The sequence below is a fragment of the Chiloscyllium punctatum genome, chromosome 26 (assembly GCF_047496795.1).
Source record: "Chiloscyllium punctatum isolate Juve2018m chromosome 26, sChiPun1.3, whole genome shotgun sequence".
Taxonomy (NCBI): domain Eukaryota; kingdom Metazoa; phylum Chordata; class Chondrichthyes; order Orectolobiformes; family Hemiscylliidae; genus Chiloscyllium; species Chiloscyllium punctatum.
This window is the reverse complement of record NC_092764.1, coordinates 60,452,169-60,469,891: the sequence shown is the minus strand read 5'-3', so window position 1 is coordinate 60,469,891 and position 17,723 is coordinate 60,452,169. Positions and strand designations below refer to the sequence as shown.

At 40.5% G+C, this 17,723-nt stretch overlaps 1 protein-coding gene across 1 annotated transcript in view; it reads left to right on the top strand.

Moving 5' to 3' along the window:
* Nucleotides 1-17,723, top strand: part of znrf1 (zinc and ring finger 1) — a 268,770-nt gene that overhangs the window by 92,089 nt on the left and 158,958 nt on the right. The window lies entirely within an intron of this gene.

Sequence of the window (17,723 nt, the reverse complement as noted above, 5' to 3'; positions counted from 1 at the left end):
TTTCCTTACTCAGTATGTATATAGGCTGATGAGGGGAGAGGCCATTTTGGAATTGGTTCTCAGCAATGGGCCAGGACAGGTGTCAGATCTTGCGGTGGGAGAACACTTTGACAATGACCATAACTGCCTCACATTTACCATAGCCTTGGAGAGGGAAAGAATCAGTTACTAAGGGAAGATATTTAATTGGGGAAAAGGAAATTATGACTGTATCAGACAAGAGTTGGGAAGTACAGATTGGGAGCAATTGTTCCACAGAAAGGGCACAACCGACATGTGCAGACTGTTTAAGGAGCAGTTATTGCAAGTGATGCGCAAATCTTTGAGACTGGCAAGAGGGGTAAGATTAAGGAACCTTGAATGATGAGAACAGAGGAGTTTCTTGTCAAAAGGAAGAAGGCAGCATACGTAAGGTGGAGGAAGCAATGATCTAGCACAGCTTTAAAGAATTATAGGCTTGCTAGAAAGGAGCTCAGAAACAGACTGAGGAGAGCCAGGAAAGGGCACGAAAAAGGCTTGGCAAGAAGGATTAGGAAGAACCCAAAGGCATTTTATTCATACGTGAGGGATAAGAGAATGATCAGGGAGAAGGGAGAGCTGGTCAGGGATAGTGTAGGAAACTTGTGCATGGAGTCTGAGCAGATAGGGGAAACCCTAAATGAGTTTTTTTGCTTCAGTTTTCACTAAGAAAAGGGTCCTTGTTGTGAATGAAAACTTTAGGGAGTGGGGAACATGATCATGAAGACAGATCATGATGTTGATATGCTGGAAATTTTGGCACTCATTAAGATTAGTAAATCCCCAGGGCCAGACCAGATTTATTCTAGGTTGTTCTGGGAAGTGAGAAAGGAGGTTGCTAAGCCGCTGGCAAAGATCTTTGCTTCCTCACTCTCCACGGGAATCATACTGAAGGATTAGAGGAAGGCGAATGTTGTTCCTCTTTTCAAGAAGGGGAATAGGGAAATTCCTGGCAAATACAGACCAGTCAGTCTTATGTTTGTTATGTCTGTGATCAGCAAGGTTTTGGAAAGAATTCTGAGGGAATTTGGAAAAGCATAGCGTAATTAAAGGCAGTTAGCATGGCTTTGTGAAGGGCAGGTTATGCCTCACAAATCTTATTGACTTCTTTGAGGAGGTGACAAGACAGGTCAACGAAGGTCGAGCAGTGGATGTTGTAGATATGGACTTCACCAAGGCATTTGATAAGGTTCCCCCTGGTGGGCTCATTCATAAGGTCAGGAAGTATGGGATACAGGGAGATTTGGCTGTCTGGATTCAGAATTGGTTGGCCGACAAGGCACAGAGTGGTTGTAGATGGAAAGTATTCTGCCTGCAGGTCAGTGATGAGTGGTGTCCTGCAGGGCTGTATTCTTGGGCCTCTGCTCTTTGTTGTTTTTATAAAATGACTTGAAAGAGAAGGTTGAGGGATGGGTTAGTAAATTTGCAGATGACAGAAAGGTTGGAGGTACTGTTGATAGTATCGAGGGCCATTGCACAACATTGACAAGATGCAGAGCTGGGCTGAGAAATGGCAGATGGACCTGGATAAATGCGAAGTGATGCACTTTGGAAGGTCGAACTTGAATGCTGAATAAAGGATTAAAGACAGGATTCTTGGCAGTGTGGAGGAACAGGAGGACCTTGGTGTTCAAAGTTGCCATCCACGTGAATAGGGTTGTTAAGAAAGCATATATTGTTTTGGCTTTCATTAGCGGGGGATCGAGTTTAAGAGCCTCGAGATTTTGCTGCAGTTCTACAGACCCTGGTGAGACCATACTTGGAATATTGTGTCCAGTTCTGGTCGCCCTATTATAGGAAAGATGCAGAGGCTTTGGAGTGGGTGCAAAGAAGGTTTACCAGGATGCTGTCTGGACTGGAGGGCTTGTCTTATGAAGAGAGGTTGACTAACCTCTGACTTTTCTCTCTGGAGAGAAGGAGGAAGAGAGGTGACCTGATTGAGGTATACAAGGTAATGAGAGGCATGGATAGAGTCAGTAGCCAGACACTTTTCCCCAGGGCAGGAATGACTGGCATGAGGGGTCATAGTTTTAAAATATTAGGAGCAAGGTATAGAAGAGACATCAGAGGTAGGTTCTTTACGCAGAGTTGTGAATGCATGGAATGCATTGCCAGTGGTGGTGGTGGTGGAAGCAGAGTCCTCAGGGGCATTTAAGTGACTGCACGACACATGGCCAGCAGTGAATTGAGGGGTGCGTAGGTTAGGTTATTTTATTTTAGATTAGGAATAATCCTCAGCACAACATAGTGGGCCGAAGGGCCTGTTCTGTACTGTACTTTTCTATGTCTGTGTAGTTTAGAACTGCTGTGGAGGTGCCAGTGTTGGACTAGGATGGACAAAGTTAAAAATCACAAAACACCAGGTTATAGTCCAACAGGTTTCTATGACCTGATGTGTAATTTTTAACAATTTAGAAAAGCATTCGCTTTTGTAATACTGATTTAGTATAGGCCAAGTAGATTTCCGATTTGGGCTAACTGATCTTACAGGATAATTCAAAATAACTATAACGCATCTTTGTTTTTCCTAGTAAAGAGAATGCCAACCAGGTATTAAACTCTGCTAACTTTGGGTGTCAGGTGAGGACTCGGTGATTTTATATTGTTTCATTTTACTTGTATCTCCTGCCCTCACTGCAGTCAGTTCTTTTACTCTCATCACTTAACGTGTATGAGACTTTCCAGCTTAGTTACCCAAGAAAAATAATACTCAAGGGTGAAATGCTATTGAGCTGTTGCTGCTGCTCTGAAATTTAACCCCACCCTTCTCACATTGTAGCATTAGTAAGATGCATGTCAAATGTATTGGATGGTACCAAGGACAAATATCTTCAGCCTTTCTACATCATGTGAATCCTATAGAATTGAAGCTTTTAGTTTAGGATTGTAAAATAGTGAATTGTTAATTGATAAATGTGGTCTTGTTAATAATATAATAATAATAATAATAATAATTAACATTTAAAGCAGATTGGTGAAATCCTTTTCTAGATGTTACCATAGTAAATCAATGCAGCAACACTAACATTACCTGGATTATCACAATCTTTTTGGAAATAGTTTTTCTGTAGCAAGAAGTAAACGCATTCTGAAGATGAAGCGATCAAAAAGAAGCAGTGCCTGGAAGAATTCCACAAAAATGTGGAAAACACCATTAAGTCTAAACAGTGTAGAACAGTACTGGAACAATGCTGAACTGTGTAAAGTTTAAACAGCTACACGGGAAAGAAAAAGCAAAAATCAAATGAAACTGACAACATTTTTTTCTGGTAGTTCAGGAAAATGCAACACCCACATATCAAAAAAAACCTGATATACAGTAAGATAACTACTGATAAGTTGCCTAAACATGTCACTAGGACACCAATATTTGCATATTGATGAGTTTCATGGAACCTGAATATCATGTGCTTGTGAGATAAATAGTAATCTTACATCTAGCAATGTGCAATGAGGCATGTCTTGGGAAAAATTAGAACATGCCATCATTGTAGCTTTCACCACTGACTGCGGACAGCATTAATTACAGATTGCTACATGACTATTATGTTGAGAATAGGAGCCTTCAAGCTTCAGTTCTAGAAACTGAAAGTTTGACAAAATGACGTATAGTGAAAAACCTGGCCAAAATATAAAACACTATATTGAAAAGATGAGGCTTGGCAGGCCACATCTTAGCATGAGTACACAATAATGCAAGCAACACTGTTGTTGCTAACACACCAGGATATGTTGCATGGGAATCTATCAGTAGTTTTCCATGCTTTACAGCAAGTCAGAAATGATGGCTTTTCTCCACATAGTGGATCGTACTATTGAAGTTGAAAATAAGCATGTTTCACACTTGTATTGTAGCACCATGGTCAAAACACTTGAAAGAAAATAAACACAACTTCAGTTTGAATGACACTGGTTTATCCATTCTTGTAAAGCTGACTACTGACCAGATACAGTTAGTTCTTCTATAACTCAATGGATGCATTCTTGTGCAATCCACGATATAGAAAAATCGTGTTTTAGAAACAGCACTTAAAGTGCTGATGATGTAATCGTGTTACAGCCAACACACATTTTAAAGGTTCGTGCTTTAGAAACAATGTCCCCAATTCGTCAATCACATTACAATGAATTCACATTGGTGAAATGCACATCACAGCAGAACGAACTGTATCCTAAACTGATCTAGTCCCATTTGTCAGCATTTTGCCCATATCCCTCTAAACTCTTGCTATTCATGTATCCATCCAAATACCTTTTAAATGTTGAGAGTGCACCAACCACCACCACCACCTCTGGTAGCTTGTTCTATGCATGCACCAGCCTCTGTGTAAAATGTCCCTCAGGCCCCCTTTAAATCTTTACCCTCCCAACTTAAGTCTATGCCCTCTAGTTTTGGACTCCCTACCCTGAGGAAAGGACCTTGACTATTCAACCTATCCATGCCCCTCGTGATTTAATTAAACTCTATAAGGTCTCCACTGCAGGGAAAATAGTCCCAGCCTATTTAGCCTCTGTATAGCTCAAACCCTACAATCCTGGCAACATCTTTTGTAAAGCTTTCCTGCACCCTTTCAATTTTAACAGCATCTTTCCTATATCAGGAGGACCAGACCCGAACACAGTACTCTAAAAGTGGCCTAACCAATATACTGTACAGAAGTAACATGATATTTCAACTCAATGCACTGACCAATGAAGGTAAGCATGCCAAATGCTATTTTCGCTACCTGTTACCTGTGACTCTGCTTTCAAGGAATGGTGTACCTGCACCCCTGGGTCCCTTTTTTGGCAGCTGTCCCCAGGACCTTACCATTAACTGTATAGGTCATGTCCTGATTTCCTTCCCAAAATGCAACACCTCACATTTATCTAAATTAAATTCAACTGCCAGTCCTCAGCTTATTGGTCCATCTGATCAATTTTGAGCCATCTGCAAATTTGCTAACCATGTGTCCTACATGCACAACAAAATTATTTACATAAATGATGAAAAGCAGTGGATCCAGCACTGATCCTTGCAACACACCACTGGTCACAGCCCTCCAGTCCGAAAAACAACCCTTTACCACCATTTTGTGTTCTACCTTCAAGCCAATTTTGTCCCTAATTAGCTGGATCTCCCAGTACTCCATGTGATCTCACATTGCTAACCAGTGTACCATGTGGAACCTTGTGGAACACCTTGCTGAAGTCCATATAAACAATGTCTATCCCTTTGCCTTTATCAACTTCTTTGTGACTTTTAAAAAAAAACTCATATGAAAGATCCAATGAGCAACGGTTGTTCATAAGGGCATCACCTTCAGATAGCTGTTTGGAAAATGTTCTGAAGCCACAATGCTTCAATTGCAAGATGAGCAATGCAAACTATTACTTAACATTACTTTTCACTTTAAAACATGCTACGACTGCCATGTCTTCTGAGTCAGTTCAACTTCCACTGATTGTACAATTTTCAACAGGCTTCTTCAAGCTCATCTCAGAATTGAAACACTTTTTCAAGGTTGTTGTTCAATTCTCTCTAGAGTGATGCATGAAATCAAATGATCCTGCCAAACTTGCACTTATTGTTTTATTTAGATCCACACCATAAGCATTTGCACTTTCTTTCACTTGGAATTTAGTTCATTGCTAAATCAAAGCTTCTGCAATATTTGTTGATGGTCGAAATAGGAAAATCTGAGTGCTGTAGCTGAACCAGGTCAGTCCATAGAATCAGCAACAAAAACAATGCATGAAACCGAAAAGAGTGTTTTAGTAAAGTTTTTAGGTGAAGATTACAGTGAAATAGAGAAGGAATATACAGTGGAGAATTACTCAAAAATTACTTCAGGGATCCTTGTTAAACACTAGAATACAGTCCGTTGGAATGGTGGAAGGTGAATACATTTTCCTAGATTTGTAGAACTTGACAGAGTTACCTGCGTTTTCCAGAATCTTACTGCCTGTAGCATGTGTTTACCCAATATTGATCTTACTGTACATAGTCAATACAGGAGATTGACACCCAAGCATTAAAAATATTAATTTTTCTGAACAAAATCCAATATTGGAATTGAAATTCGGCACGTAATTTAATTCCTTTTTTTTCATAAAGTTTTCATGATTTTGGATAGCTCTGGAATGTAAGAAGTTAGATAAAACGCTGCAGAAAAGTAACTTTTTGTTTTGAAAAGCCATTAGTAATGGTTGAGGACATTATATAAAATATTTCTACCTGTAGTCAATGTAGTGTGTAGGTTTGCTCGCTGCGCTATAGGTTTGATATCCAGACGTTTCATTACCTGGCTAGGTAACATCAGTGGCGACCTCCAAGTGAAGCGAAGCTGTTGTCTCCTGCTTTCTATTTATATCTTTCTCCTGAATGGGGTTCCTGGGTTTGTGGTGATGTCATTTCCTGTTCGTTTTCTGGGGGGTCGAAATGGTGGGTTTTTTCATCCATGTGTAGGGCTACAAGGGAGAGAAGGTCTCCCACCATTTCGACTGGGACAACACATCTATCCTGGGACAGGCTAAGCAAAGACATGCCAGAGAATTCCTAGAGGCCTGGCACTCCAACCGCAACACCATAAACAAACACATAGATCTAGATGCCATCTATCAACCCCTCAGAAAACGAACAGGAAATGACATCACCACAAACCCCAGGAACTCCATCCAGGAGAAAGATATAATTAGAAGGCAGGAGACAACAGCTTCGCTTCAGTTGGAGGTCGCCACTGATGATGTTACCTAGCCAGGTAATGAAATGTCTGGATATCAAACCTACAGCTCAGCGAGCAAACCTACATCCTAAACCTCAACCTGAGCTACAAACCTTCATCAACCTTGTAGTTCCTGTAGATTTACCCATTGCTTTTTTTTCATTTTTGGTCAATAAAACTGAAGTGTTATCTGTATTTTACTTTTATTAAGCACACCTGTTAACTTATCCCGAACCAATACAATTTTAATAATTTAAATGGGTACTTTCAAAAACTATACTTTTATCCTTAATTTTATCATTTGGATGTATAACAGATTAAGCTTTTTTAGCACTGTGCTGTTCCTGTAAAGTTGAGGTTGACAATGTTTTCCTATCTCAGTGATGTTGTGAAGCTGAAGTACATGGGGAATTATTATAGATTTTTAAATCTGGTTAGAGTCATAGAGATATATAGCATGGAAACAGACCCTTCGGTCATACTTTGCATGCTGACCAGATGTTCTAAATTAATCTAGTCCCATTTGCCAGCACTTGGTCTAATTCTCTCTAAACACTTCCTATTCATATACCCATCCAGATGCCTTTTAAATGTTGGAATTGTATCAGCTTCCAGCACTTCCTTTGGCAGTTCATTCCATACACGTACCATCCTCTGTGTGAAAAAGTTTCCCCTTAGGTCCATTTTATATCTTTCCCTTCTCGCCTTAAATCTATGCTGTCTAGTTTTGAACTCTGCCACCCCAGGGAAGAGCCATTGTTCATTTACGACATCCATGCCCCTTATGATTTTATAAACCTCTATAAGGTCACCCTTCAGCCTCAAAAGCTCCAGGGAAAACAACCCCTCAATATAGCTCAAGGCCTCCATCCCTGGCAGCATCCTAGTCTTTTCTGAACCCTTTCAAGTTTCACAACGTCCTTCCTATAGCATTGCACACAATGGTCTATACAGCTGCAACCCCTATACTTAATGCACTGACCAATAAAGGCAAGATACCAAACGCCGCCTTCACTATTTTATTTACCTGTGACTCCACTTTCAAGGAACAATGAACCTGCACTCCAAGGTTTCTTTGCTCAATAACACTCCCCAGGACCTGACCATTAAGTGTATAAGTCCTGCCCTGATTTGCCTTTCCAAAATGCGGCACCTCATATTTTTCTAAACTCTATCTGCCACTCCTCGGCCTACTGGCCCAAATGATCAAGATCCCATTATACTTTTTTTTCTCCTTCTCTTTCAATGAGGGATTTTTGCACAAATGCTAAAACTGATTCAAAGGTTAAATTGCCAGATACAATTCTGGATACATTTTGATTAAAAATAGCTGTATAATGTATTGTGTTGGCTGTTCATATTTGAAGGTGTTGGCAACTTCAGTTAGATCTGTTGAAAAGAGCAGAATAATATACTTATGTACACATGCAGCAAGTACAAGATTGTGGGTTCTAAAAACTCACACGTCTGGAACTTTAACTCCATTCATTTATTTACATTTGCCACTAGATCTGCTGAGTTTTCTAGCATTTTCTGGTTTTATTCTACCTGTGTTCTTGGAATTTATTTCAAATTGACTTGAGAGTAACAAACCCAAGATGATGATTGGAAAGAGTCTGGCAGATGGTGGTTAGGAGAATGATGTTCCAGTAGAGTTTACTCAGTTGCTTTGTTATTTCCACATTATTTCAAGAGATAAATTAGGTTCCTTGCATAAAATTAATGAAACTTGAATCTTGATTCACACCTTCACATAACATGCAGATGTAGTCATGTATTTCTCACTAACTGTGCTGCATTGTGGGCTTTCCCTGGGAAATTTTCGAACCAAGTGTTAAGCCTTCATAGTGTGGGCTTCCAAGAAGTTTACTTATTACTTTTCAAAGTGCGTGGGTTCGTGACTTTGGAAGTACTCTGAAGTGTGCAATTTTCTATCATTATGAAGACAGCAGCAAAGAACACTTTATGTTGTATTTGACTGACTTGCTACAACACCAGACACAGTGCAAGCTTCTGAAATAAAATGATAAATAAAGAATTTATTTTGTCATGTATAATATTTTGTTTGGACAGAGTTCACATTGTTAATTATTTATCTTGTCATAAATTTGCACTTAGAAAAAAAAAGAAAATTTACAACCATCACTCTTATCACATGCTAGAGTGAATTCAGTATGGATGTTATAGGTTGCGAATTCGAAACATTTAGACAGGCTTTAGGTTGGTGTTAGTCCTGCATCAATGTTGGTAGTTGTCATGGCACAAACTGAGATTGTCAGCTATCCTGTTAGTGTTTAGATACCACATAATGTCAGTGGTGATGTGCAGATGCCAAGAGGATAATTGGTTCATTCAAGTGTGTCATAAGCTACCAATATTAAAGATTGAACAGTACAACACAGGAACAGGCCTTTCGGCCCCCATGTCTGTGCCAGTCACAATGATGTTCTAAACTAATTCCATCTGTCTGCCCTCTAATCCCTATGTGTTTGTGTATCTATCTAAATGCCTCTTAAACATTGCTAATGTATCTCCTTTTACCGCCTCCCTTGGCTGTGTGTCCAGCCACCCTTCACCCTCTATTTCTGCTGTAAAAGTACTGTGCAAATGAGGGGTGGGGAGAAAATGTTTTATGTCCCAGTTGATTTAGAGATGTCAAGGTCCATAAATATTTAACAAACCTTCACCAGTCATCACAACAACTTGTATTTATGTTGCATCTTTGACATAACAAGATGTCCCAAACCACGTCATAGAGCATTATCCAAAGAAAAACCTCATCGAGGCACTATCTCATACTAAATCTCTGCTGCCATGTCTGTGCTTATGTCAAATCCTGTTTACCTGTCATCACACCCTGGTTGTGGAATTACCTCTTAAATGCCTCCATAACTTAACCTCTGCTTTTTCCTTTAAGACGCTTCTTAAAATATACCTCTTTAAAACTTTTGGTCATCTGCCCAAATATCTCTATTTCAGACTCATTGCAAATCTTGTTTTGTAATATTTCTTGCATTAAAAAATTCAAGTTGTTAACTTACTAGAGCTCCTAAGGCTGGAAGAAATTTTACTTGCCAGGAGCAAACAACAGTGATATTTTTGCAATGATTTTAATTTTAAACTTTGCTCATTCTCCCAAGGTTGTCCAGCCTAGGGACTGAAATCTATGTTTAATCTGAATAAAAATTCAAAAAAAGGTTCTTTTACTGACTGAGCTTTTGTAGTTTCAGAGGATTAAATTGCACCACTGCTTGCACACATTACCCAATCAGTGGATGAGTTAGGAACAATAACCTTTGCCTGCCCTTGAACTCTGATTAATTGATAAGGTGGTTGATGTATATTGTGTGTTCTGCGTCGGGCAATAGTTGGTTTTTTTAAAAAAGTCCTTCACTTCAAAGGATCAACCTAATATGGTTTTGCCTATTGTAACATTATTCTGCATGTGGCAAACCTCAACAAAATTTGGAGTCTTTGGTATTGAGAGTACCAAATTCTCTTTTAAAACCAACAAAATTGGTTATGGGCGACGATATTTTGTGTCCTTGGAATATATTTTGCCAGCCAACTGCAGAAGATAACCTGTCAGTAGGCAATAGTTTATTCTATACTTTGATAACATCATTACAGGTTTAGTAAAATGTAGTGTCTCTTTTCCTTAAAAGCAGAAGCGTATCTAATGATTTTATGAAACTTTTTACTTTGTGTTTCTAGGCACCAAATTTGCTTCAGCCATTATAGCTGCAGCACGATGGTTGACAAATTTCGGAATCAAATCAAATATCTTTTTTTTTTTTAAATCATGGGATGTGGCCCTTCCTGGTGGGGCCAACATGTAATGCTAATCCTAGTTAACCTTGAGAAGGTGGTGATAAGCTGCCTTCTTGAACTGCTACAGTCATTCAGTACAATGGTGTTGGGAAGGAGTTTGAGGAACACTGAAGGAATGGTGCCCATGGACCTCAGTGGTTCAAGTAGGTGGCTTGGGGGATCCAAGATTGCGGCGATCTGAGAAGATCGCACTGCAGAGCTTCATGTCGCAGCACAAGCAGGACAAACCTTTAACCCACCCAACCCAGGCCATCTTGATATCTTGGGAATCTGGAAAGATCGTGGAGCCCCAAGAAACTTCTAAAAATTAACTTACCTGTGTTTCCAGCCATCCAGAGATGCCGAAAAAGAGAAGGGGAGCATCCGAGGCCGGGTCTGCAGTTCAGCCTGCAGGAGCCTCGAGCCAATTACTTTCCAGGCCCTGGTGAATGAGCTCTTGAAATCTCACGAGATACTGGGGAAACAGATTGAAGAGAAGCTGGCTCCAATATCTCTCATGCTGCAGAAGCATGAGCAGCAGCTGGGAGATCTTGAGAAGAGGACTGATGACATGGAGCACAGGGTCACAGTAGTGGAAGCTGATGCTAGTTCATCCAAGGATAGGATCCAAACCTTGGAGACGCAGGTCCAATATTTGCGTGACCAAGTGGATAATCTTGAGAATAGGGGCAGGAGAAAAACCATTCGGATCATCAGTCTGCCTGAGGGTAAGGAAGGTGAGTGGCCTGCAGAATTTGTTGAGGATTAGCTGCCAAAATTCCTTGACTTGGAGGCTGGCATGAGAGGATTGAAGATGGAGAGGGCTCGCTGGGTTGCAGTGCAGAGATCGGGTCTGGGTCAATGTCCTCGTCCTCTCCTGGTGCGGTTCCATCATTACCGGGATAAGGAGAGCGTCATGGAGCTTCCAAAGTCCAGGGGAAGAATCCAAAGGTCCTAATGTACGAGGGCTCTAAGATAATGTTCTTTCAGGACTTTTCAGCGGCGGTGATCCAGAAACGAAAAATCTTACGACTGTGTCAAGAGAAGACTGAGGGGAGCTTGGGATTCAGTACTCCCTGAGGTTCCAAAGCACTAGTGGATTCATCTTAGATGGATCTGTGCATCTGACATGTTGGAGAGGGCAAGAAACTTAGTTTGTCCACAAACCTAAGTTGAACAATTTTAGTATGTATAAATAGTGTTGTTTGGGTATGTGTTTATCATTCTGTAAAAGAAACCGAGGAAGTCCGGTTGGAGTTTTATCTATCTTTTTTTTTCTCTTGATAATAATTTTGTTTAAACAAAGTCTGGCGGCAGTTGAGATGTTAGGATATACCAAATACCAAAGGATGGGTGGGGTATTTATTCCCCTTTTTTTTTCAAAACAATGTTTTTTTAAATTCATATTGGTATTCTATGGGGTATTTATTCTTTTCTGCATGTGTTTGCAGTGTGGCTCTAGCTGGGAGAAGTGAAGGTGGTTGGGATGGTTAGATGCCTACTTATGGGCAGTTTGGGATGGGTAGTTGCCCCCTCTGGGCAGGGGGTGAGTTCCCCTGTTCAGCACTGTTGATGCTTTATATGTTGGTTTGTTTTTAGGTTTTTGTTGTTTTTTATTCTCAATAGTTTTGTTGTTTTGTTAAATGTAATGGTTTTAGTTTATATAGTTTTTTTATTTGGTGGATCATGTGACACTAATGCTCAGCAGTTTGTAGTTCGGGTTCCTCCTCTCTGGAATTTAAATGTTATTGCAGAAGATTATGGCTAATGATTTGATTAAATGGTGTACCTGGAAAATCAAGGGAAGTCACTCAGTAATTAGGAGGAAGAAAGTACTCTTGAATCTTAGAAAGGAGAAAGTGGATATTGCTTTGTTATAGGAGACACATTTGGATGACAAGGATCATCTGAAATTACAGCAGAAATGGCTTTGACTGAGTTTATTTTTCATCATTTAATACCAGAAGTAGGGGAGTGGCTATATTGGTTGGGAAGAATCTTCCATTTAAGTTGTTGGAGTGTGTTAAAGACACACACTGGAGATTTGTAATTCTTAAAGCCTTGATAAATGGGGAAGAATCTGGTGTTTTAAATGTTTATTGCCCTCTAGCTCATCCCCTTAAAGTTTTGGTAGACGCTTTTTCTAAACTGATGCGTCTCGAGTCCCGGCACATCATTATACGGGGAGATTTTAACTGTCTCATGGATCCCATGGTAGACAGATTGCCCAAAGGTCCCTCAATACCCTCTGTACAAATTAAACAGTTAGTGGGTCTGTGTGGGGAGTTATGGTTGGTGGAGGTGTCTCCACCCTACAGTTAGGGATTTTGCAGGTTTTTTTTCCAATGCGCACAGATGTCACATGAGGATTGATTTTTTTTTTCTGACCCCTGCGGTAACCTTGGATTTGGTGGCATCTTGTATGATTGGTAATATTACCATCTCTGATCATGCTCCAGTCTACTTTATGGTTAAGATTAAGGACGTTACAGTGGGTTTGAGGTACTGTCAAATGGATCCCTTTATCCTCAAAGACAATAAGTTTTGTGGCATTTTTTTTTTAGGGAATTTTGGGCGTTCCTAGACCTCAATGTAGGCTCTGTTGATAGCTCATCTGATCACTGGGAAACCATCAAAGCCTATGCTGGGTAATAGTTATTTCATATTACGCCAGTAGAAAGTGGCAGAAGGGTGAACAGCAATGTCTCTTTGAAGCACGGTTGAAGGCAGCCGAGAAGGCCTACTTTGACAGACCCTCGTTGGTCAAACTATACAGGATTACGGCGCTGCAGTCTGCATTAAATTCCATGCTTACGCAGGCGACAAAGGAGGAACTGGCTTTTGCATAGCAAAGGTTATACGAGCATGATGACAAGCCAGGCAAAATCCTTAGCGTATCTTTCCAGAAAGAAGAGTGCCCCATAAGCCATTACAGCGATAGGGAAAGGTCTGGGAACCTACCATGTGATCATAAAAAGATTAATGTGGTGTTCCAGAGATCTTACTCTAAGTTATACCAATCTGAGGATTGTGAAGAGGGGCAGGCCAAAATGGATTCCTTTTTTAGGGTTCTGAAGCTCCCGGGTATGACTCACGAACAACAGTCCTTTCTCAATGCCCCATTATCAGAGTAAGAAGTGCAGGAAGCTGTGAGGCAGCTTCAGAGTGGAAAGGCGCCTAGTCCTGATGGACTTGCCAGTGAATTCTATAAGAAATTTGTAAGTATACTGTCAGGTCCAATTCTCAATATGTTTAATGATTTATACAGTCATGATTGGCTCCCACCATCTCTGAGAGAAGCCAATATTTCACTTTCCCTTAAAAAAGGGAAGGACCCGGAAGACTGTGCTTCGTACAGGCCCATCTTGCTATTAAATGTGGACTTTAAAATCCTCTCTAAGACTCTCACGTTAAGGCTGGAGATTGTGTTACCTTCTATTATTAAAGAGGATCAGACGGGCTTTATAAAGGGTCACAGATCCTCCAATAAAGTTAGTAGGCTGCTTAATGTAATTCAAGCATGCCAACAGCAATCAATACAGGGATTGGTGATTTGTTTAGATGCAGAGAAGGCATTTGACCGAGTTGAGAGGCCATACCTTTTCTGTATGCTAGAGTGGTTTGGGTTGGACAAAGTCTTCGTAAGATAGGTAAAGGTTCTCTGCGGTGGCCCTCTCACAGCGGTCATCACCAACTGGGTACGATCAAGCAATTTTAATGTTTTTAGGGGCAGCCAGCAGAGCTTTCTCTCTCTCTTCACCGTTGCTTATTACGTTAGCGATTGAACCATTGGCAGAAACCATTCGTGGGGGAAATGGATCTTCCAGACATTAATGATTACCAATTAAGCTCACTTTGTCCTACATGGGTTTGTGGAGATCCTCTTTCAATATGGCTAGATATCGAAGCCTCCCAGGCAAGGTGCCCCCTTACCAGTTTGCTTGTTTTGGACAAAAAGAGGACAGTTAGGAATATTGCCATAACCCAATAGTCGAGGAGAAAGTGAGGACTGCAGATGCTGGAGATCACAGCTGAAAATGTGCTGCTGGAAAAGCGCAGCAGGTCAGACAGCATCCAAGGAGCAGGAGAATCGACATTTCGGGCATGAGCCCTTCTTCAGGAACCCAATAGTCATCAATACTGTTAAAGCATGGAGGGCAATTTGGCAGAGGGAAGGCAATATTGGCCAAACATCTTTCTTTACACCTTTAGTGTGTATGCCGGGTTTTCAACCGGGGATGAAAAATTCCGGATTTAAACGTTTGGTAGCTAGGGGTATATCTTGCCTGGGTGATTTATTTGAGGGAGACTTAATGATGTCCTTCAATCAGGTAGTACTGAAGTACAAGTTATCTAATAGAGACCTCTTTTTTGTTTTTTCAAGTTAGGGATTTTATTCAAAAAACACTTTTGACTGATCCTGCAAATCTGACATCGAGACGGGGAGTGCTAAGAGCACACTCTCTGTCAGTATTTTATATCATCAGTTGGGGGGGGGGGGGGGGGTTTGATTGACTCTGCAGGATGTGGGAAAGAGAGCTGGGTGTTGAAGTCTCCTCAGAGGCATTTGAGCATATTTGGGAGAATGCAAGGAAGATATCAATTTGCAATAGGACCCATTCTTTACAGTTGAAGATTCTCCACAGGATCCACATGGCTCTGGATGGTTTGTCAAAATTTAAACCGGGAGTATCTTCATGTCCCAAGTGTAAGGCTTGCACAGGGCACTCTTACCCATTGTCTCTGGTCTTGCGATAGGCTTCAAACATATTGGAGTGTTGTTGCGGGTGCAATGGAGAGGTCTTTGGGTATAAGGATGGAGAAGGGCCCTATCTCTCTCCTTTTGGGCCTGCCCACTGTATTTCCTGCAGACGCGCATAAGAAAACACTTCAATATTCTCACGTTCTGTGCAAGAAAGAATATCTTGCTAGGTTGGATATCCGAAAACCCCACCCTGGGCCTGTCGGGTTGGCAGATGATTGTTATGGAACATATTCCCCTGGATTTTCTCACAAATATGGTACACCACAAAACTGAGAATTTTTACAAGAGATGGCGGCCCTTTTTGGAACACCTTGACACAGATTTATCTACCACACTAGCAAGGGTTTTTATATAGCCGTAATGATTGTGTTTTACAAGTCCAATATTCAGGGAGGAGGAACTGTGAATGTATGAGCGTTTTGTTTGGCTGGGCTGAGTTATTACTGTTTGTTAGTTTATTGTTGGTTATTGATTTTTTTTAGTTAAATAGCCAGTTTGGGTTTTTTATTCTATGTTTCTCTATATATGTTTATACATTTGTACATGAGGGTGGGTTAGGGATTTGTTTTATTTGGGTTTATTTTTAGATTAGATTAGATTACTTACAGTGTGGACACACTCCCTTCGGCCCAACAAGTCCACACCGACCCGCCGAAGCGCAACCCACCCACATTCCCCCACATTTTCCCCTTCACCTAACGCGTCGGGCAATTTAGCATGGCCAATTCACCTAACCTGCACATTTTTGGACTGTGGGAGGAAACCGGAGCACCTGGAGGAAACCCATGCAGACACAGGGAGAATGTGCAAACTCCACACAGTCACCTGTGGCGGGAATTGAACCTGGGTCTCTGGCGCTGAGGCAGCAGTGCTAACCACTGTGCCACCGTGCTGCCCTTTTGAATTGTATTGTTTTGTATTTGTAATATTTTTATTGAAAAAAATAGATTTTTAAATATATTTTTAAAAAAAGAAAGTGGCTCACTACATCTCAGCAAATTTGCTGTTGAGCTATAGTTCCAAACTGATGCAAATAACTCTGGCTGTTCTTTCAAAGAAGTCTTTTCGTTTTTCATTCACTTGGAAATTGGTTATGACATAGTAAGTCAGTTGTTTTTGACTGGCAGACTTTACAATTCAACTTTCAGATCATATGGAATTTTTCTGTCATGCATTTTTATAGAATTCATTTGTAATGATTAGAAAAATGCAATATTTTATCTGGGTACATTCACTATAACTCTTTGGAAACAATTATGTAATGGCTCACCCTGCATTTTGTACTGTAAGGCCATAAATAGTATAATTGTGGATATAGTTTCCTACCCCATTTTAACATGCAGGTTATTTACTTGATACCAGATTTCACTAAATCAAAACTGTTTCTAACCAAAATAAAATTAGAAATTATTGAAAATAATTGGCTGATTAGGAATTATTGGAACCAATGACCAATTACATTAAGGCACCTGACATTTTACACCATTACAAAATTACTTTGGTAGTGGGACATTCCTCCTCTGTCTTTGGTCATTAAAATACAGACAATCCTTTCAATAGCATTACAGCCTGCAGTCACATGAGGATGGGTGGTAAAAGTACTGCAAGACTCATTTGTAAGGAATTTATGCATGTGTTTCTTCATGGATAGGACATTATATGACTTGAACTGTGGAAGAGAATGAAAAGTTGTATCTCTATGGCCTGTCAAAAATTCATTACACACAAATAGAATGGATAATAAATCCTGGCCTTGGTATCAACATTCTCACCCCAAAAAAAGTACTGACTAGCTTGACATCAAGAGTGCATAGATTTTGGAAACAGGACGGTGTAAACAATTAATGGGAAATGTTACAGGAAAATTGTCAGGCAGATTTTGTCAGTATCACAGGAAATTGCTGAACAATAAACTGTCTATGATTTGATATCATACAAAACTGTAAATTCTTGTTGGCATTGTGGTTTCACTGGTATTTACTTGTTGCAAAATGCTTTTGATGAGAGCAAAAGCTAACAAACCAAATTGAATTGATGACTTTCTTGATTAGTTTAGCAATGTTTCAGGATGCTGCCATTGAGTTTTTCCACTATTTCTAAAAGAGCTAGTACGATAAGTTTAGTATAGTTTTGTGACAACTGTGCTGTGTCCTCACACTTTCCTTCACCTAGGCATTACTTTTACTTTCTGGATTAGTGTTGCTGGAAGAGCACAGCAGTTCAGGCAGCATCCAAGTAGCTTCGAAATCGACGTTTCAGGCAAAAGCCCTTCATCAGGAATAAAGGCAGTGAGCCTGAAGCGTGGAGAGATAAACTAGAGGAGGGTGGGGGAGGGGATGAAGGTGATAGGTCAAGGAGGAGAGGGTGGAGTGGATAGGTGGAAAAGAAGATAGGCGGGTAGGACAAGTCCGGACAAGTTATGGGGA